The sequence below is a fragment of the Ailuropoda melanoleuca genome, chromosome 13 (genome assembly GCF_002007445.2).
Source record: "Ailuropoda melanoleuca isolate Jingjing chromosome 13, ASM200744v2, whole genome shotgun sequence".
Lineage (NCBI taxonomy): Eukaryota > Metazoa > Chordata > Mammalia > Carnivora > Ursidae > Ailuropoda > Ailuropoda melanoleuca.
In genome coordinates, this window is record NC_048230.1 from 80,482,674 (window position 1) to 80,509,236 (window position 26,563).

Consider the following 26,563-nt stretch of genomic DNA (forward strand, 5'->3'; position numbering starts at 1 on the left):
GTACAATCACTTTGGAAAACTGGCAGTGTGGACGGGAGGGGAACATGTATATGTCATATGACCCAACTATGGAATCCCCCTTCTAGGTATTCAGTAGGAAAGCATATATATGTCCACCTGGAACACGTACAAGAGTGCTTAAAGCAACGCTAGTCGTAACGGCCCAGAGCAGCCACAAACCAAAGGACCACTATGGTAGAATGTTTAAATGCCATTTCGTACATAAAGCCCTACACAGCAATGCAAACCATGGAACTACAGCTTTCACAACATAGTGGATAATCTCAAAATATAATGTTGTGAAAAAGAAACAAAAAACGGGTGCGTGGGTAGCTCCATTGGTTAAGCGTCTGCCTTCGGCTCAGGTCATGATCGCGGGGCCCTTGGGTAGAGCTCGCATTGGGCTCTCTGCTCAGGGGGGGAGCGGGCTTCTTCCTCTTCCTCTGCCTGCCACTCCTCCTGCTCGGGCACTCTCTCTCTCTCTCTGTCAAATAAATAAATACAATCTTAAAAAAAAGAAACAAAAAAAATTTAAATTAACAAAAAAATGTTAGTCTATTGTCTTAGAAGTCCCCATCCTTGGGCTGGGGACCATAGGAAGGGCTTCTGTAATGCTGGCCATGCTCTGTTTCTTAGGGCACTGACTACCAAGTGTGTAAACTTTGTGATAAGTTCACTTATCTATCTGTTCACTTATGATTTGTGCACTTTTCTGTATGTACACTATGTGTTGACAAAATTTACATTACAAAAAACCCTGAGATTATCTTAAAAGTGACTTTCTACTTCTGAAGGGCTTGGTTATTATATTCAGTGAAGTATTTGAGAGGAAAAAATGATTTGCTTCTGGATTTTTAACCTATCTTTGATCTGACACATCTCAGCTTAGATCCATTCTTTAAAAGATGATGCCAAAAGGAAATTTTCAGGAATATGCTGAGAAAGAAAAGCAGCATATGGTTTCTGAAAGGAGGGTTACAGCCTCCTACTTTCCAACTTCTTTGCACTAACCTGTGAGGCTCCTTGAGCAAAAGCCAATTCAATAATCAAAGGAGACCCTAGGGATGCCTCCCTTGTCCCTGCCAAGAGAAAAGAGTTAAGGAGCAGAGGAGAGCCGAGCATTTTGGATACAAAACTAGAAGATGTGAAGAGAAGCCATGAGATGTCTAAAGAGCTGCAAGAACAATGGATGTGTCTGAGGGTGGGCCAAGGCATCCTGAGCCACCCACCACTAACGCGTTGCTGTAGATGAGTTTTCAAATGGAGAACAGAAAGGGAGCCCGCTGCGAAGGGCTTGGGGGCGGATCATCGTTGAAAATAATTAGCCCACATACAAGATGCCATTTCTAGGTGCTCCCAAGCTTGTTATTGTTTATCTTGTTCTATGTCTTCCCCAAACCCACCACCCAGTCCACCTCAGTACCTTTTTATTGCGATGTCTCCTGGTTGGGGCTCTGAGCCTGGCCACAGACAATTTTCATTCCAAATCCGGATTGTTTGTGGGAAGAAATCTGTTATATGAAATTTTCCAGTGGCCACCACTGCCATTGCTCATTTTTATTTTTTGCAGCAACTTGCACTCTGCGATCTCTTATCCATAATGCCCAGATAGAAAAAGGCCTGAAAACTAAAATTTCTCTTACATTTAGTGACAAAACCAGAACTCACATGAGACTGTTCATAATGTGTATTCATCTTGCTTACTGTGAATTTTTGTGTTTCATTTGCAGAGTTTTAAATGCGTTTGTTACAGGATGCTGCTTTAGAACTCCCTGGAGATGTGATATGATTTGCCGTATATGCACTGCATTACCTTTCCACACCCCACGAATTTCAGATTCCAAAACACATCCGGGATTGTGGAGCTGTAATCAAGAATTCCTCTTGAAGAGTAGAGATGAACTGTTCTGCTGCTAGAGGGATTTGGGTTACATTTAAATAATAGTCTTATGGCCAGAAGAGTTAAAACTGGATATTTTCTCCCATAAGACTATGTTAGGTGGCGAGACATTAAACCAATATTTAACCTGGAGTTCCAACTTAAAAGTCAATCCCAAACTGCCTATAGGACTCTCACTCTCACATATCATATCTTTTTCCTACTGATAAAATAAGGGGGTAAATGGGGAATGTACCTCAACACATTTGGGGGGAGTCACCAGATTAGGAAGAAGAGAAAATGAAACATGAGTATTAGGGCAAACTTTTGATGTGCCAACTCTGATGTGTCTGAAGCCTGTGATAAGAATTCAATTCTTAGGGGCGCCTGGGTGGCACAGCGGTTAAGCGTCTGCCTTCGGCTCAGGGCGTGATCCCGGCGTTACGGGATCGGAGCCCCACGTCAGGCTCCTCTGCTGGGAGCCTGCTTCTTCCTCTCCCACTCCCCCTGCTTGTGTCCCCTCTCTCACTGACTGTCTCTATCTCTGTCAAATAAAAAAAAAAAAAAAAAAATCTTTAAAAAAAAAAAAAAAAAAAGAATTCAATTCCTAAAGTGCTTTTTGTATAGAGTTCACAATTGATAGGGTTTTTAGAGTGATGGTTTTGGTAGAGTCCATTTGCCTCTTGCTTAAAAGGCTCCTCAATGTGACATAGATTATGAGACTTTCCAAACTAAGAAGGCTTCTGTGTTTCATTGGCTTGAATTTCCCAGACTGTGAGTTTCAAGTATGACTGTATAGGCTGAATTGTATAGAGGAGGTATGGTAATTAAGCCACACTTTAGATCATTGATTCTCACTTTAGATCTTGGCTACATATTGGAATCATCCTCTGGACAGCTTTTAGAAAAAGATTAATGCCTGCATCCCACCCTCAGAGATTCAAGTTGTCTGGAGGGATACTTGGATATCAGAATTTTTAAGGCTACCAGGTAATTTGACTATGCAGCCAGGGCTGGGAATCAGTCTTTAGAAGAAGCCTCTAAGCAAATTGGAGGATTTTTATATATCATCTCCCCAGATGTCTTTGGGGTAAGCCTTTATAATGATTTTGATGAAGCTATCATAGGAGATGTTATATTGGTTAGTTATTGCTGGGAAACAAAACCAGGGGTAAGGGCTAGACAGGAGATAAGAGGTTTGGGGGGTAGTTATGCTAATTAAGGATTGAAAAGGAACACCGTGGATGGAATGGAATGAGATTGACATCTGCTCAACATTGGTTGAAATAATCCCCATATTTCACTGATGAGAGAAGTCCTGAATCAGGTCCAGTTGTCATTCTGGGGCACAGGGACCACTCTGAGTCCCTAGTTCTTCATCATTGTCAGCCGATTAGACAGTGATGATGAAATGCAACATTCAGTTTTGGTAACTTCTAGGATACTTCTAAGAGATAAGACTTCAATGCACACACAAATCACTTAGGCATCTTGCTAAGATGCATATTCAGGGGAACCTGGGTAGCTCCGTTGGTTAAGTGTTTGCCTTTGGCTCAGGTCATGATTTCAGGGTCCTGGGGTTGAGCCCTGCCCTACAAGTTCTTTCTAAATTGGTGATATTTGGCTTCAGCCCAATATTTATTTTAACACTAGGTCATTTGGCTTTGAGCCAAAATGAGTATTTGGTACAATTCCAGCGTGAATCTTAAGAGCTAAATAAAGGGAACTCCCAAGATCCTGGGTCAGGCACTGTCTATGGGGCCTCAACTCTTGGTTGAGGCATCTCAACTGAAGCATCTCACACCTCCCTACCCAGCCCTCTCACTAAGAATCTTGCGAAAAGTCAAAACCAATCCATTGATAGCCCTTCTTCCAAGGTTAGGTGAGGTTAGGGTTTCCAGATTAGATATAGGATGCCCGGTCAAATTTGAATTTCAGATAACCAGTAAGTTACTCCGCAGTGTAAGGATGCAGTGTGTGAGACATTCCTATATTGCTATCTGCTGTATCTGGCAACATGAGGTAAGGGGCCAGCTGCAAGAAACTTGTCCTAAGACAGTGCCTCTGAAACTCATAATTCCTTACCTTTTTTTTTTTATTAAGATTTTATTTATTTACGTGACAGAGAGACAGACAGCGAGAGAGGGAACACACAGGGGAGAGAGAGAGGAAGAAGCAGGCTCCCAGCCGAGGAGCCCGATGTGGGACTCGATCCCCGAACGCCGGGATCACGCCCTGAGCCGAAGGCAGACACTTAACGACTGCGCTACCCAGGCGCCCCTCCTTACCTTTTAACACCAAATAGGAGGCATCTAGAGATAAGTAAGCATTCCCTTAAATTCATAAGGTATGGCATAAAAGCAATTTGGGAGGGGTTCCATTTTTTCTTAGTGGAAATATTACCTAGCCATCAAAACATTACTTTAAAATTGAGGAAGCCTTAGTGCCAGTCCTAGCTCTACCGTGGTCATGAACTGGGTATGAGATTCTGAACTAATCGTTTATGATCTTTCATAGCTTGAAGGCACCGGTGCTTATAAATTTGTCAATTAAAAATGTCACCAGGAGGGGTGCCTGAGTGGCTCAGCTAGTTGAGTGTCTGACTCTTAATCTCACCTCAGGTCTTGATCTTAGGGTTGTGAGTTCAAACCCCATGTTGGGCTCACACCGGGCATGGAGCCTACTTAAAAGAAAAAAAGAGTCACCAGGACAAAGAAATGCTGCCAATTAAACTGACATAATGCAAAAGTACCATTGATTATAGGATATGTGTTTATTTCAGAGATATTAAAATGCGGGTGGGGGAGTAGAAATGAGTGACTCAGAATTGATAAAATATAATATTTTGACTTGCCTCATTTATATAATGAGAATAATTATCATTTTCTCTACTGAATATACATAAAGATCAAACCAAGAAATTAATCATCAGCTTTTGTTTCTCAATCTAGTTTTGAATTGCACAACAGGGAACTTTAGCTTCCAAGGTAGAATTTTTCCAGTGACTACTATCAAAGTAGCATAAAGGGAAGTTAAAATTTCTTGTAGTCATTTTAGGACAAATATTCCACTTATACAAATTATCTAAAATAGTCAAAATCATAGGAAGTGAAAGTAGAAAGGGGGTTACCAAGAGTTGAGGGGAGGGAGATGGGTAATCAGTATTTAATGGGTACAGCATTTCAGTATTGCAAGATGAAGAAGTTTCAGAGACCTATTGCACAGCAGTGTGAAAATCTTAATGCTACTAAACTGCACACTTAAAAATAGTTAAGATAGTGCGGTACCTGTGTGGTGCAGTCGGTTAAGCATCTTTCTCTTGGTTGTGATCTCAGGGTTGTGAGATCTAGCCCCCATCCCCATCAGGCTCTGTGCTGGTCACACTAAGGTGACTTAGTGTGGAATTGGCTTGAGATCCTTTCTCCCTCTACCCCTCCCGCTCGTGCTTGCTCTCTCAAATAAATAAATAAATCTGTAAAAAAAAAAAATTGGTTAAGATGGTAAATTTTATGTAACGTGTGTTTTACAACAATAAAAAAGGCATAGTCTTTTTTAAAAAGGTTTTTTCCTGGGGCGCCTGGGTGGCACAGCCGTTAAGCGTCTGCCTTTGAAGCTCAGGGCGTGATCCCGGCATTATGGGATCGAGCCCCACATCAGGCTCCTCTGCTACGAGCCTGCTTCTTCCTCTCCCACTCCCCCTGTGTGTTCCCTCTCTCACTGGCTGTCTCTATCTCTGTCAAATAAATAAATAAAATCTTTAAAAAAAAAAGGTTTTTTCCTTTGTGGGTCAAAACTAACTCAGTCTTTTGATCCCCTGGGTTAAGACTTGCCTTTATGATTATAATACATTAGAATCCAGTGTAGCTTAGGCAGAAAGTAGCTGGATTCATGAATTTGTATCATCGACCCACTCAGCCATCCTTTGATCTATCCAGTCATCCATTCATCCATCCATTTATTCATCTAATAATCCACCCAATATTTACTGAATTTCTGTTCTATGCCAGGTACTGGGATAAACTTTGAGAAAACAGAGATGAAAAAGTACTTCTGTTCAAGGAGATGCCCAAAAAAGTACTACAATGCCCTACTTACTTAAGAGATCAGACTTTTGCATCTCAAATCTCTGAAAAATAGCTCACGTCTTCCCTCCCTCCCCCGCCCACGTAGAATGCTCTCCTTTCTCCTCACTGACTACTCGAATCCCATCTACTTTTCCAAAGGCAATTCAAATCATCCTGTGGTATGAAGTCTTTCCTGGCTATTATGAATCCTCCTCTTTCCCAAACTCCTAATTGTTTAAGGTATTTAATTGGGCTCCTAATTGGATCTTGGATAAATAAAATAAATAGTATGGTAGATGGTTATATGAGCTAAGAAGAAAAATCAAGCAGCAAGAGGGAATAGGAGTATCTAGGGATGAGGAGTGTTGACATTTTAAATAAGGTAGCCAGTGAAAATCTTTTTTTTTTTTTAAGATTTTATTTATTTATTCGACAGAGATAGAGACAGCCACCGAGAGAGGGAACACAAGCAGGGGGAGTGGGAGAGGAAGAAGCAGGCTCATAGCAGAGGAGCCTGATGTGGGGCTCAATCCCATAACGCCGGGATCATGCCCTGAGCCGAAGGCAGACGCTTAACCGCTGTGCCACCCAGGCGCCCCTGCCAATGAAAATCTTAAAAGCAGAATTTTGAGATGTGACTTGAATTAAGTGAGGAATGAGCAACGTACTTGGGGGTGTGGCGTTCCAGGAAAAGAGAATAGTTAGTAAATAGCGCTGAGATGGGAGTGTGCCTGGTACATGAGAGGAATAGAAAGGAGACCATCGTGGTTGTAGTAGAGTAAATAACAGGTAAAGTTGGGGAATGAAGTCAGAAAGGAAGCGAGGCCAGTTCACGTAGAGCCTGTAGGTTTTATTAAGAAAGTTGGCTTTTATTTTGAATGGGATGGGGTGTCATTGGACAATTCAGGCTGAGAGGTAACATGATCTAAATTATATAGTTTTTCTTAACATTTTTAATATAATCTCTTTGCCCTCTGTGTTGAGAATAGACCGTGGAGGTGGGGCATGGGCCTCTGTTCAAGGAGACCAATTAGGAGGATAGTGCAATAATTTAATAAAAAATGATGATGGGTAGGTGCGCCTGGGTGGCTCAGTCGGTAAGTGTCTGGCTTCGGCTCAGGTTGTGATCTGGGGTTCCTGGGATGGAGCCCCTCGTCAGGATCCCTGCTCAGTGGAGAGCTTGCTTCTCCCTCTCCCTCTGCCGCTCCCCCTGCTTGTGCTCTCTGGCACTCTCAAATAAATTTTTTTAAAATCTTAAAAAAAAAAAAAAAGGAAATAATGATGGGTAGAACCTAGTGGTGGCAGTGAGGGTAGAGAGAAATAGTTGAATTTGGAATATATTTATTAATAGAGCCATTAGAGTTTGTTGATGGATCAGACATGGGGTATGAAAGAGAGTCAAGAAGGGCAACTAGAAGGATGAAGCTGCCACTAACTGAGATTGGGAAGACTGTGGGAGGTGCAGGATTTGGGGAAAACATTACGAACTTAGTTTTGTATGTGTTAAGTTTGAGAGGAGTATTCGATGTACAAGTGGAGATATTGACTGGGCAATTGAATGGAAGAATCTAGAGTTCAGAGGAGATGTCAAGTTTGCAATATATAGATGGCATTTAAAGCCATGATACTGGATGAAATCAACTAGAGAGAGAAAACTAGGTAGAAAACTAGGTAAAAAAGAGAAAAGATCCAAGAGCTGGGGTTGTTGGAGATACTGCTATAATTATCTCCATCAGAGCAGAACACTCTCACCTGTCAGAAGTGCTGTCCAAGCCTTCATGATCCTTAAAACTTGAGACATGATAGGAAATCCTCTGGAGTGGAAATTACAAATGTTCACTGGGTATTTTGGCATTAAGGAGAAAATAGAAGGGAGAGAGCTCTGGAGATCAAAATAGAGCTCTCTGAGCATTTTGTGGTACCTGGAAGCTTCTACAGTGTGCAGAGAGGGCGCCACATATGTAAAATGCTCCTGTAAGACAAGTGAGAATAATATGAATATAAAAAGCAATTTGGTAACTGAAGAAGGACCAATGTCACAAGGTCAGTTCTGTGACACCAACTGGGTGTCCTGAAATTCAATTCTGACATAACTACCCAGAATTAACGCAGACCCTACGGACTGCCCCCACTTCAGATCACAAATGGGGTTCCCAGAACATCTGTACTTCTAAACAGCTGGTTACAAATTCAGGAGTCCCATGACCTCCTCAGGTTTTATGATTTGCTAGAATTTTCAGAACTTAGGAAAGTCTTATACTTACAATTATAGTTTTATTATAAAGAATACAGATCGGACCAATAAAGAGAGGCAAACAGATAAAGTTAGGAGATAAGAGAGCCTCTATGCTCTCTTCTCATGGAATCCAGGCATGTTACCCTTCCAGCACACCATGTAGTCACCAGACAGGAATCTCCACCAGGCCTCTGTGCAATAGTTTTATGCATCAGCTTGACTGCGGCATGAGGTAGCAAGATATTTGGGAGATAAGTATATCTACACGCACACACACACACATACATGTGTGTAACTTGACCCCTAAACATCTTACACAAAAATCCATTCCAAATGGATTATAGATCTCATTATAAAAGGTAAAATAATTAAGCTTTAAAAAAACATTAAAAAACCAATAACTTTGGGTAGGCAAAGATTTCTTTTAAACCATATAAAACTCATATAATTAACATTGAATTGGGCTATATTAAAATTACAAACTTCTGCTCATCAAAAAGCACCATGAAGGGAGTTAAAACACAACTCGCAGAAAAGAGCATTTGTAATATATATGTGTGTGTGTGTGTGTGTATATATATATATATATATATATATATATATATATATATATCCAACAAGACTTTTGTCTAGAATATATAAAGAACTCCTGGGAAGCAACAAGTAAAAAGATGGCAATCTGATAGAAATAGGCAACAGACCTGAACAGACATCTTACAAAAGAGAACACCTAAATGACCAATAAACATTTGAAAAGGTGCTAGGATTCATTAACCATGAGTGAAATGCAAATTAAAACTACACGCAAACCACAATACACCAGAAAGGCTAAAATTAAAAGACAGAAAATATCAAATGTTGGGTAGGATGTGGAACAACTAGGACTCTCACACTGTTAGTTGTGAGCCATCCTGGTGTTATCTGCTAATGATTGTAAGCATACATGTCCATCAGTTTAAATCCAAGTGATCTACCCAGCGAAAATATGTACATATGTTCACCAAATGCCATGTATGACGATGTTCTCAGTAGCACTATTCATAATAGCCAGATAGTGGAAACAACTCAGATGCCCCTCAACAGAAGACTGGATATATAGGTCGTGGTTTATTTAGACAATACAATTTAAAAATAGCAATGACAATGAAATATTTACTACAACTTCACAAAATGTGGATGAATCCCCAAACATAAGGACGAGGGAAAGAAGCTAGACACACAGTCCTTACTGACCGTGTGATTTCATTTATATAAAGCACAAAAAAACCAGGCAAAACGAATCCATGTGTTAGTAGTCAGAAGAGTGGTTTTTCTTGGGAGGAGGTATTGACTGGAGGGGGACACAACAGAGAAATGTCCCATTTTTTTTATCTGGGTGCTGGTTACATGTATTTGCCCAGCTTTTGAGTATTCACCAATTGTGTATTTATGTGCACTTTTCTCAGTGTATGTTGTAGTTCAATGAAGTGTACAACAAAACAAAAATACTGTCCAGCCTTTTAGAAGACTGTGGCTCAGGATGTAACTACAGTTATTTTATCTGATGGGTGTGTTCTTAACACCGGTGGAGTTAATCAGATTTGGGTTATTTATTTTACATGCTCAAGTGGAAGGAGCCATCTAAGGCTGAGGGCAATCTTTCAGTAAAATGAATCAGGATTGTTGATTACATTTCAAAGTGCAGATGTTCTCAGAGTGAGCCTTTTCTCAAATCCCTTTTCATATTTTGATTCTCCAATCAATAGGTGCAAAATCAAGTTAAATTCTGTTCACTGGGGAGCCTAATCCTTTGAAGACCTTTTGAAGAGTTCTTTTTTCCCCCATTGTTATTGCTATTGTTTTATTTTTTTTTCAGAGCATATACTTTTATTTATTTATTTTTTACTGTGTTCAGTTAGCCAATATATAGTACATCATTAGTTTTTAATGTAGTGTTCAGTGACTCCTTAGTTATGTATAACACCCAGTGCTCATCACAGCACGTGCCCTCCTTGATACCCATCACCCGGTTACCCCACTACCCTAGCCCCCAGAGTCCTCAATTTGTTTTCCGGGGTCCATAGTCTCTCATGTTTGTCTCCCTCTCTGATTTCATGACTCCGCTTTTCCATATTTATTTCTACCTGCATTGGTCCAAGGTGACCAGAATTGTTATTTTCAACTTCATAAATTATAAGAGCAGTTGGAGGCAGAAATTTAAATGTAGGCTGTATAAATATTTCATGTCAAAGATCGGATCAGAAATGTGAGAGAATTAACATGACATTTAATAATTTAAGAGAAAAAAAGCATTTCTAATACTGAATTGTTCGGACTTACCTAAATTGTTACTGCTTTATTGTGATAGCAAACTATTTTACTTTTCAAACATATACAGAAAGAGAGGTTATAGTATAATGAACCCTCCTGTACTCATCACATAATTTCAACATTTATCAGCATAAGGTCCGTATTGTTTCATTGATACTTCACCTACTGCCTCTTTCTGCTCACAAGATGATTTTAAAGCAAATCCCAGACATCGTATTTTTATGTAAAGGCTTCAATAGAGACATACACACACATTTTAAAGACTTAGATAAAGACTGTGATATCATTATCATATTTAAAATAAATTGATAACAATTCTTTAATATCATCAAATAGTGAGTCAGTACTATAACTTTTCTTATTGTTTGTGATTTTTTTTTTTTTACAGTTAGGGTTTTGTTTTGTTTTGTTTTTTTAATTCAGGACCTAGTCAGGGCACACACAGTGCATTTGATTACTGTATCTCTTAAGTGTCTTTTAATCAGTAGGCTCCCCATCCCCTTTATCTTTTTCCTCTGCCATCATTTGTTGAAGAAACAGGCTGTGACACCAGAGTTTAATAAATTGACTTTGGTATTATAATTCCGTTGGGATTCACATTTACTGTTATTCAAATGTAGTTTCTTTGTAGAAGTGAGAGACCAATATTCCCATTAAATTCTATGTCCCACCAGAAGTCCACTATGAAATGGGATTTTAATGCTATCCCATTAGTAAGTGGCTCTATCAGCAAATATTTATTAAGTGCTTGCTATCTGTTAGGCGTAGTCTAGGCACATTACAAGCATTATTTCACTCAATCCTCACAGCCCTTCATGAGGTAGCTATGCTTATTTCCATTTTACAGGCAAAGACACAGAGGCACAGAGAGTTAAGTCATTTGTCCAGTGTCTCTAACTATCGGAACTGGGAGGAATGGGATTGCATTCAATTTGTTTAACATCAAATCCATGCTTTTAACAACAGCACCTTTCTATGAGCTTAAGCTTTTAGAAAATATCCCTCATATTAGGAGGTGTTAGTATCCAGACCTGACTTCCATATTTTTCCAGTTGTTTCTTTGTACACTTCTTCTTTGTGTGGCTTGCAGGCCAGCAGGAGAAATGCAGAATCTCAGGTCCCACCTCAGACCTTCTGTAGCAGAACCATTGGAGGTGGGGTATACCAAGTTCTCCAGGTGATTCTTAGGCCTGCCAAAGTTTGAGAGCCACTGCTTTACACTGTACTGGGTTGGTGGACAGGATAGCTACTTAATTCTTTTACCTACTACTTTGGGGCCATTTAGAGAGGTATAGAGAGAATTGCAACTCTGGATTATGTCTTTGGATTTTATGACCAGGGAAATAAAAATAAATGCTGCTTTCTCTTTCTGAGAGCTTTTCCCTATTTATCTTTGTTTCCTCTACCATTTTTTCATTTTCTTCCTCTTTCCACCTCCCCCCTCCACCTTGAACCCTGTGCAGCTATTGTGTTAGTTTAGAACTCTGGGATTCTTAGAAATACACACCCAGTGTGACGGATGTAGCATGAGAAGCCCCTTCCTCTACATGTTTTGTCTGAAGTTGGCACCTTATCTGTTCACCTTCAAGGCTCAGCCCAAATGGCATTTCCTGGGTGACCCTGCCTTCACTGCCTCCTTTTCTCAGACAAACTACAATCTCATTTCCTTTCTCCTGGCAGCCGTCATACACACATACCCCATACCTTCACCAACACTTTTATCACAGAGGACTGTACCAGATGTTTAAGTGCCTGACCCTACCCCGACTGGTGCCTGTTGAGGGCTGGCATTATCTTTGTTCCTTTTTCCTCTGTACCTTGTTCATCTGTCTAGCACACAGTAGGTATAGTGATTTCCGAATGAAGGAAATGAATGCAGTGAGTCTGGGCTTCAGCGTTCATGTAATGGGCCTACTCTCCATGACGCAGGGGTAGGAGTGTGTATGTGGGTGCAGAGGCACAGGAAGTGGTACAGAGAGAGAGAGAAGTAATAAATAAGCCCAGGGAGGCAGGGTGATTTGAACATGGTGGCAGCCAACCAGTCCAAATGAGGGAGACTGGAGTGGGCATTTCCTGCTGGTCAAGGCATTGTTAACCTTAAAAATAAAGCAAACAGTTATTTTACCAGCAAAAGATGGGTTTATTTGGGAGTCACAGAGAAGTGCAACCCACACAAGCAAGCTTCAACAAGCTTCATTTGTCTGAGTTGCAGGGGTGGTCCATTTCTTGCAGGAGATGCAATGTACATCTTTCCCTGTTGGGACCTGTATTTGATGATTCTTTCCTGTTGAGATTCTTCTGTTAGAGGTCTGTAATTGACAATTCCTGTAATTGACACTGAGTGGTAAGGCTCCCCCTAACAGCCTCCCCTTCTAGCCCTCTTTAGTCAGGATTCCCTTTATTACTTTTCGCAACATAAAGTGTTACAACCACTTTGGAAATAATTGATAAAAATTCTACCAGGAGACGTGCACGTGAGTGGCCTAGTCAGTTAAGCGTCTGCTTTCCATTCAGGTCATGACCTCAGGGTCCTGGGATCTAGCCCCATGGGGTGTGTTGGGCTCCAGCCCCTTCCCCTCCCCCCCAAATAAATAAATAAATAAATAAATAAATAAATAGATAGATAAATAAATCTTTAAAAAATTCTACCAGCAGAGTTATTCTGCCCATTCCCTACTCTCTCCTGTTTCTGTTTCTGAGTGGTCAAGTTTCACCCTTTGGGGATTGGCAGCAAGTGTGGATAGAGACCTGAGGGGTTTAAGATTTGACTCAGTTCAAGATCTGAGCACAAGGGGCGCCTGGGTGGCTCAGTCGTTAAGCGTCTTCCTTCAGCTCAGGGTGTGATCCCAGGGTCCTGGGATGGAGCCCCGCATTGGGCTCCCTGCTCCGCTAGGAGCCTGCTTCTTCCTCTCCCACTCCCCCTGCTTGTGTTCCCTCTCTCGCTGGCTGTCTCTCTCTGTCAAAGCAAAACAAAACAAAACAAAACAAAAAAACCCACAAAAAAACCAGATTTGAGCACAAGATTTCTTCTTTTTTTAAATTTATGTTTATTCAATACAGAGAGGATGTGGGTTTTTTGTTTGTTTGTTTTTAGAGAGAGCGAGCTGGGGGTGGGGGAGGTGTGGGAGGGGCAGAGGGAGAGGAATCCCAAACAGGCTCCACTCCCAGAATGGAGCTTGATGCAGGGCTCGATTCCACGACCTGGAGATCATGACCTAAACCGAAATCAAGAGTTGGATGTTTAACCGACTGAACCACCCAGGCACCCTGAACATAAGATTGTTTCTAACTCAGCAACACATAAAAACTCCTAGCCTTGGGAAGCTTTACTCTAGCAAACATATTCCCTATTGCCTTGAATTAACTTCTAAAAAATACTAGTTTACTATGATGATGATGGCGATGAAAGTAATACACACTCATGTAAATGATTTAAAAAAAAAAACAGAAAAGTTGATAGGGCCATCCATAATTCCATTACCCAGAGAAAATCATAATTAATATTTCTTATGTAATTTTTTCCTTTTTCAGTTAGGAATCAAACTCCACAGAATGATTTAATTGAAGTATCATCTAAAATTTCAATCTTTTATGTATGTTTAAAATGTATGAAGTGCGGGCCCCTGGGTGGCTCAGTCAGTTAAGGGTCTGCTTTCCACTCAGTTCATGATTGCAGGGTCCTGAGATTGAGCCCTGCATTGGGCTCCTTGCTCATCAGAGAACCTGCTTCTCCCTCTCTGTCTGCTGCTCTGCCTGCTTGTGCTTTCTCTCTCTCTGTCAAGTAAATAAATAAAATCTTGAAAAAAATAAAATGTATGAAGTGATATGGGGCTGTGCAGTGTTGCGTGGGACTTTAAAATTCTTGGTAACAGGAGAGTATGTATAATTCAACAAACTGAAAGCTGCCTACTCTATAGTTTAGTTGAAGTCAGGGAATAGTCTCAGTCATTTCATAATTTGAAAGTCATATACATTTTAAGTGAAAATATTGGTAAGTGACCATTTGGTCTAAATGCTTTCCTCTTTACAAAGTGTATTTTTCTGGGGATGCCTGGGTGGCTCAGTCAGTTAAGCCTCTTACTCTAATCTTGGCTCAGGTCTTGGTCTTGGGGTTGTGAGTTCATGCCCCATGTTGGGTGCTGTGCTGGGCATGGAGCCTACTAAAAAAAAAAAGTGTATTTTTCTAGAAGTAAATAATTTGTTCTTATCTATAGAGTGGCATGTCAAAAATCATCATAGTTATATTCATTTTGACATTAAATGTTCATAAAAATTATGCAATTTGGCAGGCAGGTCTGACAGTCCTAGGTCAGTCAAATGTTTTGCAGATTAATGATGATAAGTTATGCTTTTCACTGATCAGCCTAGTTGACTATATCCTGAATTCAGAGCTGTACAATGGCTGTTTGACATACCTTTAGGCTAATTTATTTTTGTAGCAATTGGAAATATATATAAAAAAAAGACAAAGGCAGTAGTTTCCACTTCACTGAAAATAAAAGCAATATTTATCTTAAGAGTAGTACTCATTACACTTTACATTATTCTATTTAGATGGCAAGCTATTATTAACAGGAAGCAAAATGCTATTCACAGCACATGTTCCAGGGTCGTCATTAACTGTGCAAGACTAGTGCTTTTGTAGCCTTTCAGACATATGCTCCAATTTGGCTTGGTTATTCCTGCTATTTTCTAAGCTTGCTTGATATATTTTAGGGTGTAGATCTCAGACAGGAAAACCGAAAAGATCTTTCTTATTTGAAATTGCCAGGTCCATGTTATATCAGTAGTTTTTTGGAAAATCCATTTAAACAGTAAAACTTAATGTTTTGAAATTTTATAATAATGACAGAAGAGCCTACACATTAAATTATTTTATACATGACTCATTTTCAATATAAGTTCAAGCGTTTGGGGACATTACTATAGGACATACATTTCTTGGTTCTATATCTCAAAAGGTATGTTTCATATTGACTAGGAAAGGATACAAATCTATAAAACAAAAGAAACTAAAAGAATTTCTAACTATCCCTCTTACTATTCAAATTGTACTTGTACTAGCCAATGCAGTGAGGTCAGAAAAGGAAAGAAGGAACAAAACTTCTATTATTTGCTGATAATACAACTGTTTAGCTCCAAAGGCCAAGGGATTCTGACTTATTAATTCTAATAACTGACTTATTAGAACTAGTAAGGGAGTTTAGTAAGGAAGTTGAGTAAATGTTCAACATACAAAAACCAGTGCCCTTTTTATAGGTCAGTCATAATCAATTGAGAAATATGACATAAAGATTCTGTTCACAGCGACAAAAAAAACTTATAAAATATCTAGGAATAGGGGCACCTGGGTGGCTCAGTCGGTTAAACATTTGCCCTCTGCTCAGGTCATGATCTCCAACCCCCCCCACCCCCCCACCTCACCTCTGGGATCTAGCTGGGGTAGGGCTCCCTGCTCAACAGGGAGTCTGCTTCTCCCTCTCCCTCTGCCCCTCCCCCCTTCATGCTCTCTCTCTCTCTCTCAAATAAATAAATACAATCTTAAAAAAAAAATCTAAGAATAAATTCAACAAAAGAAACATGCAAGGCACATAATGAAACAAATTATAGAAGTATTAAATAAATACAATCTAAGTAGATAGAGATATATATCATTTTTCAGGTTGAGCTGCCTAAATATTACATAGATGTCAATTATGTATAAATAATGAAATCGCAACTAAAGTCCCAAAGGATTTTCATAGAACTTATCAAGCTGATTTTAAAATTCACCTGAATCCCAGAACCTAGAACAGTGCCTGACCATAGTAGGGGTGTAATAAATGTGCGGTGAAAGGGGCACCTGGGTGGCTCAGTTGGTTGAACGTCCAACTCTTGATTTTGGCTCAGGTCATGTTCTCAGGATGGGATCAAGCCCCAGGGCTGGCTCTGTGCCCAGTGGGGAGTCTGCTTCTCTCCCTCTCCTTCTGTCCCTCCCTGTGCTCGCTCTTTTTCTCTCTCACATAAATAAATCTTTAAAAATAAATAAATGTGTGGTGATTGAATAATTAGTGAGTGAACAGCTTCAATAACTACCTATATGCAAATGACTCACATATTTGTATTTCTACCCCCAAAATCATCCTCTGAGCTCCACACCTGTATATCTAATTGCCTCCTTACTCTCTTAACTTGATTAGCAAGAAACCAATTTAGGCTCATTATGTTCAAAACATAATATACTAACCCTCTTGCAAATCCTGGCCTCTACCAGTCATCAAGATGGGTAAACTAAAAGCAGGGAGTTATCTCTAACCATCCAACTGTCCATTTGTAATTATCTAAATCATCACAAACCCCGCTGAGTTTATCTGCTGAATTTTTCTTGAGTCCATCTGTGTCTCTCCTCTATAGTGCCACCACCATCTGCCATAATTTCTCCCCCATTCTGATGAATAACTTCCTAACTAGTTTCTTCTCCTCAAACTCAGTACTTTTCCCTCTGCTGCCCTCCTACCTCAAAACAACATCATGATTTTCATTGCTTTTAGGATTAATTACAAGCTCATCATCATGGCTTACAAAGTTTGGCCTGGCCTGGTCTTCCATGATATTTGCCCTCACTTCTGAGTTTTGGCCACAGTGACCTTTTGATTTTTGAAATATGTGATGTTCCCTCCTGCCACAGAACCTTTGTACATGCTATTCTTTCTGCCTGGAATCATCTCATTTCTTCCTTATCCTAATTAACTCTACTTCTTAAGATCTCATCACAATCATTTTCTTAGGTAAGATCCTCCTAATTCCCATTACACTCTTATATCATTCTGCTACATAACGCAAATTAAATTTACCCTTATGTGGATGATTTTCAGGCTTCAAGCTCAATCAGAACAGGGACGATGTCTTTTTGTACTTGCTATGGTGTCCCTAGCTATGGTGCTAGGTCATGAATAAATGAATGGAAGAATGAGGCTACATAGGCAAATATGTGTGCAATGGCTTGACATGGTCAGCAATCAATAGCTCTTGATTGAATGAATGAGGAGAAACTTAATCTGGTTCTAAGTAAGTAAGAATTGTGGGTCAGAAAACCAACTGCAAGTGCTTTATACTCAATTTCACATTTTGAAATTGTTTCCACAGAAGAGTCCCAATATTTACATCAATGCATTACAATGAAAATAAACCAGAAAGGATTCAAACATGAGAAGAGAGATTCATCCATGCAGATAATCAAGATTTAATTTAGAATAAAAAATGATGGAGATATTTCTTACAGTGCTCAATAAAAAGCAAAAAAGAATATTTAAACAAGAACTCAAATTCATCTGTGTCGTAAAAACTTTGGTTTCATGTACCATAAATATAAAGATAAAATTTTCCATTATGCTTCATCATCATGTAAAAGTAGCCTAATTTAATAAGATGTTCATGCATAGCAAATTCCTAAGTAAAATAAATAAGAATGGCTGATAGTTTATCTTTAAAAACTGATAGAGAAATTTTTGTTTTAGTTTTAAAATGTTCTTTAATTTTGATGAGCAACTTGAGAATTTTCAAGTTGCTTATATAATCGTGAAATAGATTCAGACTTATTTTCATATATACTTATTCATTTCTTGTAGCCCCAGTTTTTAATAAGAGTAAAGAGATGGAAAATAGCAGTTTTGATAATACTTTAAGCACTATTGAGATCAAATGTTAGTAATTTGTTGACACAAATTAAATGCATTTTTCTTAATTTCAGGGAATATTAAATTCCTTTGCAATGAAATCACCCATTCCATACGCATAGATATATCTGATACACTGATAACAAGTAAAATGTAGTACATTTCTCTATGTTTCTAGTGAACCAAGACTGTCAGGGAAGTTTAATAAATATGCCCATTGTGTAGTCCCTGACATAACCCAAGAGAATTATAAGATTATACCCAGTTAAGTTACTAAGCCTATATGAAGACTTCAACATTAAGCAAATGATTCAATCTCCTTGTAACCCCTCCACCCAACTTTATAAATTTGTAATTTTGCCTTATCTCAATTAAAATTTTAAAATATTCTTTTATTAATGGGTTTTGACAAATGTATAATGACATGTATCCACCAGTGCAGTATCGTACCGAGCAGTTTCACTGCTCTAAAATCCACTGTGCTTTGCCTATTTATCCCCCCTCCCCCAATCTCTAGCAACCATTCATTTAAGTTTCCTCTGTATCTGTTCATGGCTTGAAAGTTTCTTTTTAGCACTGAATAATACTCCATTGTCCTTCATCTACTGAAGGACATTTTGGACCCCTCTAAGATTTTTCCCCTCTTAGGCGAGACAGGACAGCTGGAGGGGGCTGGAGGTGTGTATTTCCCTTTCTCCACCTGGAAGGATAGAGGGGGCTGGAGTTTCTTCCTTCACTCAGGCAGATTTGGCTCTGATAAAACCCCAGCAGGTTTGATAAAATAGACTGAAAATTAATAAAAGGAAACCTTGTTTAGAATGGAATCAGGAGGTCAGCAGGGGGAGCTCTCCTACCCTGCTACAGTTTGTCAATTGCAGAAGCTGTACCTTCTAAGTCAATTCTACTTCAGTGGCTACTTTACTATCCCAGGAGGAGGAAGAAAGGTTCTTTTCCTCCCCTGGCAACAGCCCAGCCAATGAGAGTTGTCACAACTCAGCCAATGAAAAGCCACTATACTTCGAACTCCGAGTTTACTCCAATGGACTTTTTGCTTATAACAGCCTTTGCAATTTCCCCCTTCTTGTATAAAAGACCATTCCTTTGCTTTGTTTTGCTGTATTGCCTGTGATTTTGCCTGCTTTTGTTGTGTAGCTTGCGTGTCCCAGAGGAATGCAATTCTCCAGTATTCCCAGATAAGCCCATTTGCTGGTAAAATAACTGGCGGTTTTATTTTGAAGGGTGACAGGCGTTGGTAAAATAATTTTTTCCTGAGGGCAGGCCTTGTTACGAAGAACCATATCCACACGGTTCCTTTTCCCCTCTCCCTGTTGAAAACACAAGGAGATTTTTCTTCGATAGACAATGTAGGTATCTAGTACAGCTCTGGAGTGGGGTGAGGGTTTTAAAGCTCAGAGAAGTATGACTTCCCCATATGACTTGGTCCCCCTCGAGTATTTAATTCTCAGACTTGTCCATACTGAGTGGACGGCAGTTCATTACACTTCCAGCTCTCCCACCTTGGCACTTGTTCCCGCAAATGGTTTCTGATTGTGGGTTTCTCCTCGGATAAATTGTGATTCTCTGTATCTGTTTGTCTCCAGTTTTGGGGGTAGCTGTTTGCCCTGTGACCTCACTTCTCTGATGTACTGTGATACTGGTGATTTATAATAAGAAATATATTTGGTCTTTGTCCCCTATCTAGGACAGAGCTCCTGAAACCCTTGGAATTTTCTAAGTGATGAGCGCTAAGGTGTCTTTTGTTATGTTAATGAGGTGACTTTTGGACTCTAGCGGGGGGGGGGGGGGGNNGGGGGGGGGGGGGGGACACCAACCAAGAATACAGGCATGGAAATTTCAGCCCCATCCTCTGACATCCTGGCTGGAGAAAGGAGCTGAAGTTTGAATCATTCACCTCCAGCCAATGATTTAATTGATCATACATATGTAATGAAGCCTCCATAAACCAAAAGGATGAGGTTCAGAGAACTTCTGGGGTAGTGAGCAAGTGGATTTGGGGATAGTAGTACACACAGAGGGCATTGAAGCTCTGGGCCCTTTACCTTACCTTGCCCTATGCAACTCTTCCGTCTGGCTGTTCCTGAGATGCGTTTTTATAATAAGCTGGTGACCTAATAGTTCTTTGAGTTCTGTGAGCTGTTGTAGCAAATTAAGTGAACCCAAGGAGGGATGATTGGAATCTTTGATCTGTAGCTGGTAGGTCAGAAGCAAGGTGATACCCTGGTTTTGCCAATGGCATTTGAAGTGGAGTGGGGGGGGGTGTCGTCATACAGAACTGAACCCTTCGCCTTTGGAATGTGATGCTATCCAGGGATAGTGTCAGAAATGAGCTGAATTGCAGGACATGCTGCTGGTGTCCAGGGAATTGCTTGTTGGTGTGGGAACCTCACCCCCACCAAACACAACACACACACATTGGGATTTGGTGAGCAGGACCACCTTTTACAGATATAAAAGTAGTTGTTGATTTCGTAGTTTGTGCAGCTTTCTACTTTGTTATTAGGATGTAATGGTGACTTTGAAGTTCTTCACACGTGGGATGAAAAATGGAAGTTGTAATATAGTTTTAAAATGCTTAAATTCACTAATAATCAGGAACTTTAAAATAACTACAAGACAACAATTGGGAAAAACAAGAAACATAATACATATTACAGGCAGACACACTAGGGGGAGAAGAGGTCATGGGAGATCATACTCTCATGCATTGCTGGTGGAAAATGTGAGTTGTTACAGCCTTCTGGAAGATAATTAGGCAGTATTTATTAAATGGTACACATTTTTTTCTGACCTAATTCATTAGAATCATTAGAAGCTCACACAGATAAATGAAATGGTAAGTAGGTAAGAATAGGTGTACGAAGTTGTTGGGAGAGGGTCCTCCGTCCATATACACACACACTGGAAAGGGTCAGGCATAATGATCTCCCAGGCATAATCTCCCTGGGAAGGTGATTTTGTTTGGCTTTAGAGAAGTTCCCCGGAGAAAGGGTTAGCTATAAGCCCTCAGTAGCCAATTCACTCACAGCATTTAGGGATGGGTGCAAAAGGGACAGCAATATTATCCACTACAGCTTAGAAAGGCATATTATGTTACCATGAAAATAATGAATTAGACTAGTTTCAGCTGACTTAGAGACATTTCTGAAAAAGCAAAGCTATATAAAATGATCGATCTCTTTTTTTTTTTTTTTGACGAAAGCAACGTTTTCTCTATATGTTTGTATTTAAATTTGTGGGTAGGGGCGCCTGGGTGGCACAGCGGTTAAGGGTCTGCCTTCGGCTCAGGGCATGATCCCGGCGTTGTGGGATCGAGCCCCACATCGGGCTCCTCTGCTGGAAGCCTGCTTCTTCCTCTCCCACTCCCCCTGCTTGTGTTCCCTTTCTCGCTGGCTGTCTCTATCTCTGTCAAATAAATAAATAAAAAATCTTAAAAAAAATAAATTATGTGGGTAAAGAGAAAGTATAGAACATCCGATGGGTAGTTTATATGTCATTCTTGGGGAAAGGGAATAAGTGTGAAAATGATGCAGATAGAGATGCGGAATAGAAGAGAATGTTCGGTGTAGGGCAAAAGTGGGGAAAAGAGATTGCACTTCGATTATAATTAACAAACAGTAAATGGAGAAATGTTTTGAAATGTATGGTGGTAAAACCCGGTCCTAGTGCTTCTGTCCCCATTGGGCATATTTTGCCCTCTTGCGCAGCTGTAACCTGGGAAGGAAGTTTTACAGCTTGGCAAATTTTTACCATCTGTAGTGAGTTGAATGGAATTGCCCCCAAAAGATAATGTCTTAAGTTCTAGGCCCCATGTCTGTGAATGTGATGTTATTTGAAAACAGGGTCTTTGCAGATGTAATTAACTTAAGGATCTTGGGGTGAGGTCATTCTGGATTTAGGGAATGATGGGTTTCCTAATAAGAGAAAGGAGAGGGAGATTTGTGACACTGAGACAGAGAGCGGAAGGCCCTGTTTAGATGGAGGCGGAGATTTCAGGGATGCATCTACAAACCAGGGAATGCCAAGGATTGCCAATGGGCAGCAGAAACTAGAAGAGGCAAGGAAAGCTTGTCCCCTAGGGCCCCTGTGGGCAGTGTAGCCCTGACAACACCTTGATTTCAGACTTCTAAGCCTCCAGAACAGTGAAAAAATGAATTTGTGTTGTTGTAGGCCCCCAGATTTGTGGTAATTTGTTATGACAGCCCTAGCCCATTCATACAGAGTCCTTGTCACGGATGCTTTGTCATGGGGTTCGATGGCATTAAAAGGCAGAGACAATAGTTTATCTACTATTTTATATTCTCCACACTACATAGGTGTTTTGCTGCTGCTTATGAGTTATAAATCAATAGAATTGTGCAAAACTGTGCCATTAAGCTTGGGCCTGTGGAGCTGGTTAGAAAACTGAGACCATGAAGAAAGGCTGTACATTTGCCTTAAAAATGTACCTTTCTGATCTGTACATATCTTTAATATTGTATATGAGAAAATAAATATAAATATATATGCGAAAGATGAACTTACTGGTAGAAGATGTGGAAGGCCTATTAAGAAAAATTTGACTACAGAAGGAAGACATTGCCCAACAATGTATACGAAGTGTTTACCTCATTAATAATTTTAAAAATGCAAATTACTAAAAGGACTCCATTTTCAGCTATTGGCAAAAATAACTAGTGTTGGCCAAAGTTCAGGAAAATGAGCACTTCCACGCACTGTGGTCAGAGTATATCGATGCAACATTTCTGGAAGACTTAATAATTAAGGCAATGTACATTAATAGTCTTTCCATTTCAAATAAATACTTGGGTCCAGAAATCTTAACTCTATTTTTTTATCCTGAGGAAATAATCGGGATATGGGAAAAGGATATATACAGGATCTTCACTGAGGTTTTACTTATATTGGTACAAAAATTAAGAACAGCCTAAAAGTGTACCAATAAAAGCTCATTGACTAAATTATGGTAGAATCTCTACAACGGAAATTTCCTTAGGAATTAAAAAATTCCATAAGAGTAGAATATGTAGTGATTGTTCATGCTTATGATGTTCGTAACATATTAGGTAAAAGGAACACTGTAAAACAATATACTATATGATCACATTCTTAAAAGTATATACAGAAAACAAACTGAAAAGATGCACATAAAATGTAAACAGTGGCTATTTCTGGGGGGTAGGACTATATTGGACTTTATTTTCCTTGCTTGTGTGTGTCTTTCATATGGTCCAAATTTTCTGTTACTACATAGTGTTTATGAATGAGTTGGAAGATTATGAAATACTTTTATGAGATTGCTTTTTAAGAAAGAAAAATAATATTTAAAAAATGTCTCACTGGCTAGGTGATCAGCCCCTTGAGGTCGGGGACTGTGAATAAATTGTTTTAAAACCTCTAATGCTACTGACTATTGTGTCTGACAAACAAAAAGATATCAATTAATACTTCTCAAAATGAAACCATAAAACTTCAAACAAAAGCTACAGGGCTAAAATAGGATATTCATTATAAATATTTTCTCAGTGTGATTTCTTAATAGGAGATTGTCAACTTACTTCATTTCCCTCTAAAGTCACAATTTACAGTAGGCAATGGTATGACACTGCTTTTAATGCACCTAGTCTACTAATGATCTCTCCAACAGAAGGCTTGATCTATATATAGGAGTTTTCAGGGACTGCACCATGTTTTATGAGTATTACTATATTATTAATAATGAAGTATATAAATTTTCTTGTAATCTAAAGATACAGGCAGACACTGGGTTTAGATACATTTAAATTCAAATTTTGTAGGTAAGTGGCAAAAATTTCCAAGGATTATGGGATACCGTAGCTACTAAGTGGAAACATTTAACTACATGATTAAAAAATTGTAAAGATATCAGATGTTCAAACTTGCCTTTTCCTTCAGATTAAGAGATAGATTTATTTAGACAGCTGAAACAGGACCCTGTAAGAGATGTTTTGTCTCCTTGACTATTCCCTCAAGATTATCAGAAAGGAATGAATGACCTAACTAACTGGATGTTTGACAGGGCCTGCAGTAATTATGTAAGTGATTTTTGTACACGATGCTCTTACATAATAACCTGTGTAGTTTATGTGACTGTAAACAATGTTGTTTTATTTTAAAGTTGTCCGAAGAACTGTTCACCAGTGTGATGGATACAGGACATGATAGATCTTACAGAGGTACTTAAGTTTTCTCTACTATCATGTGAATGCCTAACTAGCTTTGATTATACACACTAAATGAGCTCAAGGATACTGTGATAATAAAAGATACTAAAAATATGTAATTTAAATGTCCTGGGGAAAATACTTCAATGTTATGGTTGATTTAAAATATCTAATATGTAAAGATTTTTAAATATAGTACAAATGGAAGAATTAAGGTGTAGGGTGTTTATAAGACCAAATAAGTATTTTGACTTGAAACACTCTTTTCATTTGCTTTAGTTTTCCAATTTTTTCCTTGCTGCCAAAATCCTAACCTCTTTTGATTAATAAGATGCTAATCCCATTGGACACTTATGGCTCAGTAGACTTGAATGCTGCCCGTCCTGTAAGTCCCATAAAAGTGAGCAGCTGTCACTGACTTCATTCTCTCACGCATTATTCTCCCCTTTCCTTTTCTGTAACTATCAGGATTTCCTGTTCTGTCTCCTGAGGAACCTCGTAATGCAGTATTTAGACCTCAGTTTTATTTTAAGTCATGAAACAGTGCCTGAGGCTTAACTTAGTTGTTGTTTTTTCTTGTCATTTATTTCTGTCAAAATGAGTTCCTCTGAAATTATTTTCATCAAGAATTTTCATCTTGGGATGCCTGGGTCGCTCAGTCAGTTAAGCATCTGACTTTTGATTTTGGCTCGGTTCACGGTCTCAGGGTCCTGGGATTGAGCCCTGCGTCAGCTCCGTGCTCAGTGGGGAGTCTGCTTGAGATTCTCTCCCTCTCCCCCTCACCCCACTCACTCATGCTCTCTTTAAATAAATAAAATCTTAAAAAAAAAATTTTCATCTCATATTTTACCATCTGAGTTTGAATGATGATTTCCTTGAACTATTAAGGAAGTGTTTTTTTTTTCTTTTAATTATTTACAGCATTTTCTACTAAGGATTATACACAACTTCAGGAAATGACTTTATGAGACTATTTCAATTGACATATTAAAAAATGAGAGCACTGATGTTTCACCAAGGTATGTAACTGAATTTTATGGCAAAGCTAAAAATGACAGAGCTAATGGCTGTCATGGGAAAAGTAGAAGCTCTTAACCTCTAAGGTCAACTGGAGAGATTCACCGTGGTGTCCCTTTGTAGAGTAACTTGGAAATGCAGTAGAAGGCCAAGGAGACCCAGGAGAATTCTATTTCCATGTGACTTCCTTTCCCTCCCTCCCTCCTCCTCCTCCTTTTCTTTCTTCCTTCCTTCCTTCCTTCCTTCCTTCCTTCCTTCCTTCCTTCCTTCCTTCCTTCGATTTATTTGGTAGAGGGAGAGTGAAGGAGAGGGAGAAAATCTGCACTGAGCACAGAGCCTCTCTCACAACTGTGAGATCATGACCTGAGCTGAAACCAAGAATCGGATACTTAACTGACTGAGCCACCCATGTGACACGCTTTCTTAAGGGAATGTAAAAGCCCCACTGTGAACATGCATGATAAAGAACACTGCCTTTATGTTTGAAGGGATGGTGGAAATGTAGAGGCATGGCATCAAGAATGCTTTTTTCCATCATGTGACCAAGTTTTCAGTACATAATTATAAATAAGCATTTGCTCCTGCCTTTATTATGTCTATTGATGCATAACAAATTACACCCAAAACTTGATTTAAGATTTATTATCTCACAGATTCTGTGGGCAGGAATCAATCTGGGAGTAATTTAGCTAGGTTCTCTGCCTCAGGGCCTCTTGAGTGGCTGCCAATGGCAGGGGCTACTGTTGAGGCTCCACTAGGGAGGATATGCTTCTAAAATCACTCTTGGGGTTGTCAGTAGGATTCAGTTCCTTGTGGGCTGTTGGCTGGAAACCTTTCTCAGTCTCTTGCAACGTGGGCCTCTCCATAGGTGGTTTCCAACCTGGCAGGTGGCCTCCATCAGGGTGAGCGAGTGAGAGATCGAGAGAAGCCCATCTTTTTACAGCATGACATCCCATCACTTCTGCTCTATACTCATTAAAAGCTAGTCGCATGCCCTAAGGGTGCACTACCAGGAAGTGAGATCAGGGAGCCGTCTTAGAGGCTCCCCATCACATGCAAAATACATTCATATACTCCCTAGATTCCCAAAAGTCTCACTGCATTATAATATCAGCTTGAAGTCCAGGATCTTAACACTGAAATCGGGTCAGGGTGGGCAAAGATCCTCAGGTGTAATTCTTTAAGTACAGCTTCTGGAA

General features: G+C 39.6%; 1 protein-coding gene across 1 annotated transcript in view; it reads right to left on the reverse strand.

The window, feature by feature from the left end:
• The window catches only part of MKKS (McKusick-Kaufman syndrome), a 71,764-nt gene that overhangs the window by 17,952 nt on the left and 27,249 nt on the right, over positions 1-26,563 (reverse strand). The window contains exons 6-7 of the transcript XR_004619523.1: positions 7,696-7,915; positions 5,167-5,351 (exon numbers count right to left, since the gene is read on the reverse strand). The gene's annotated coding sequence lies outside the window, so the exon portion shown is untranslated. The remainder of the gene's footprint in view (positions 1-5,166; positions 5,352-7,695; positions 7,916-26,563) is intronic.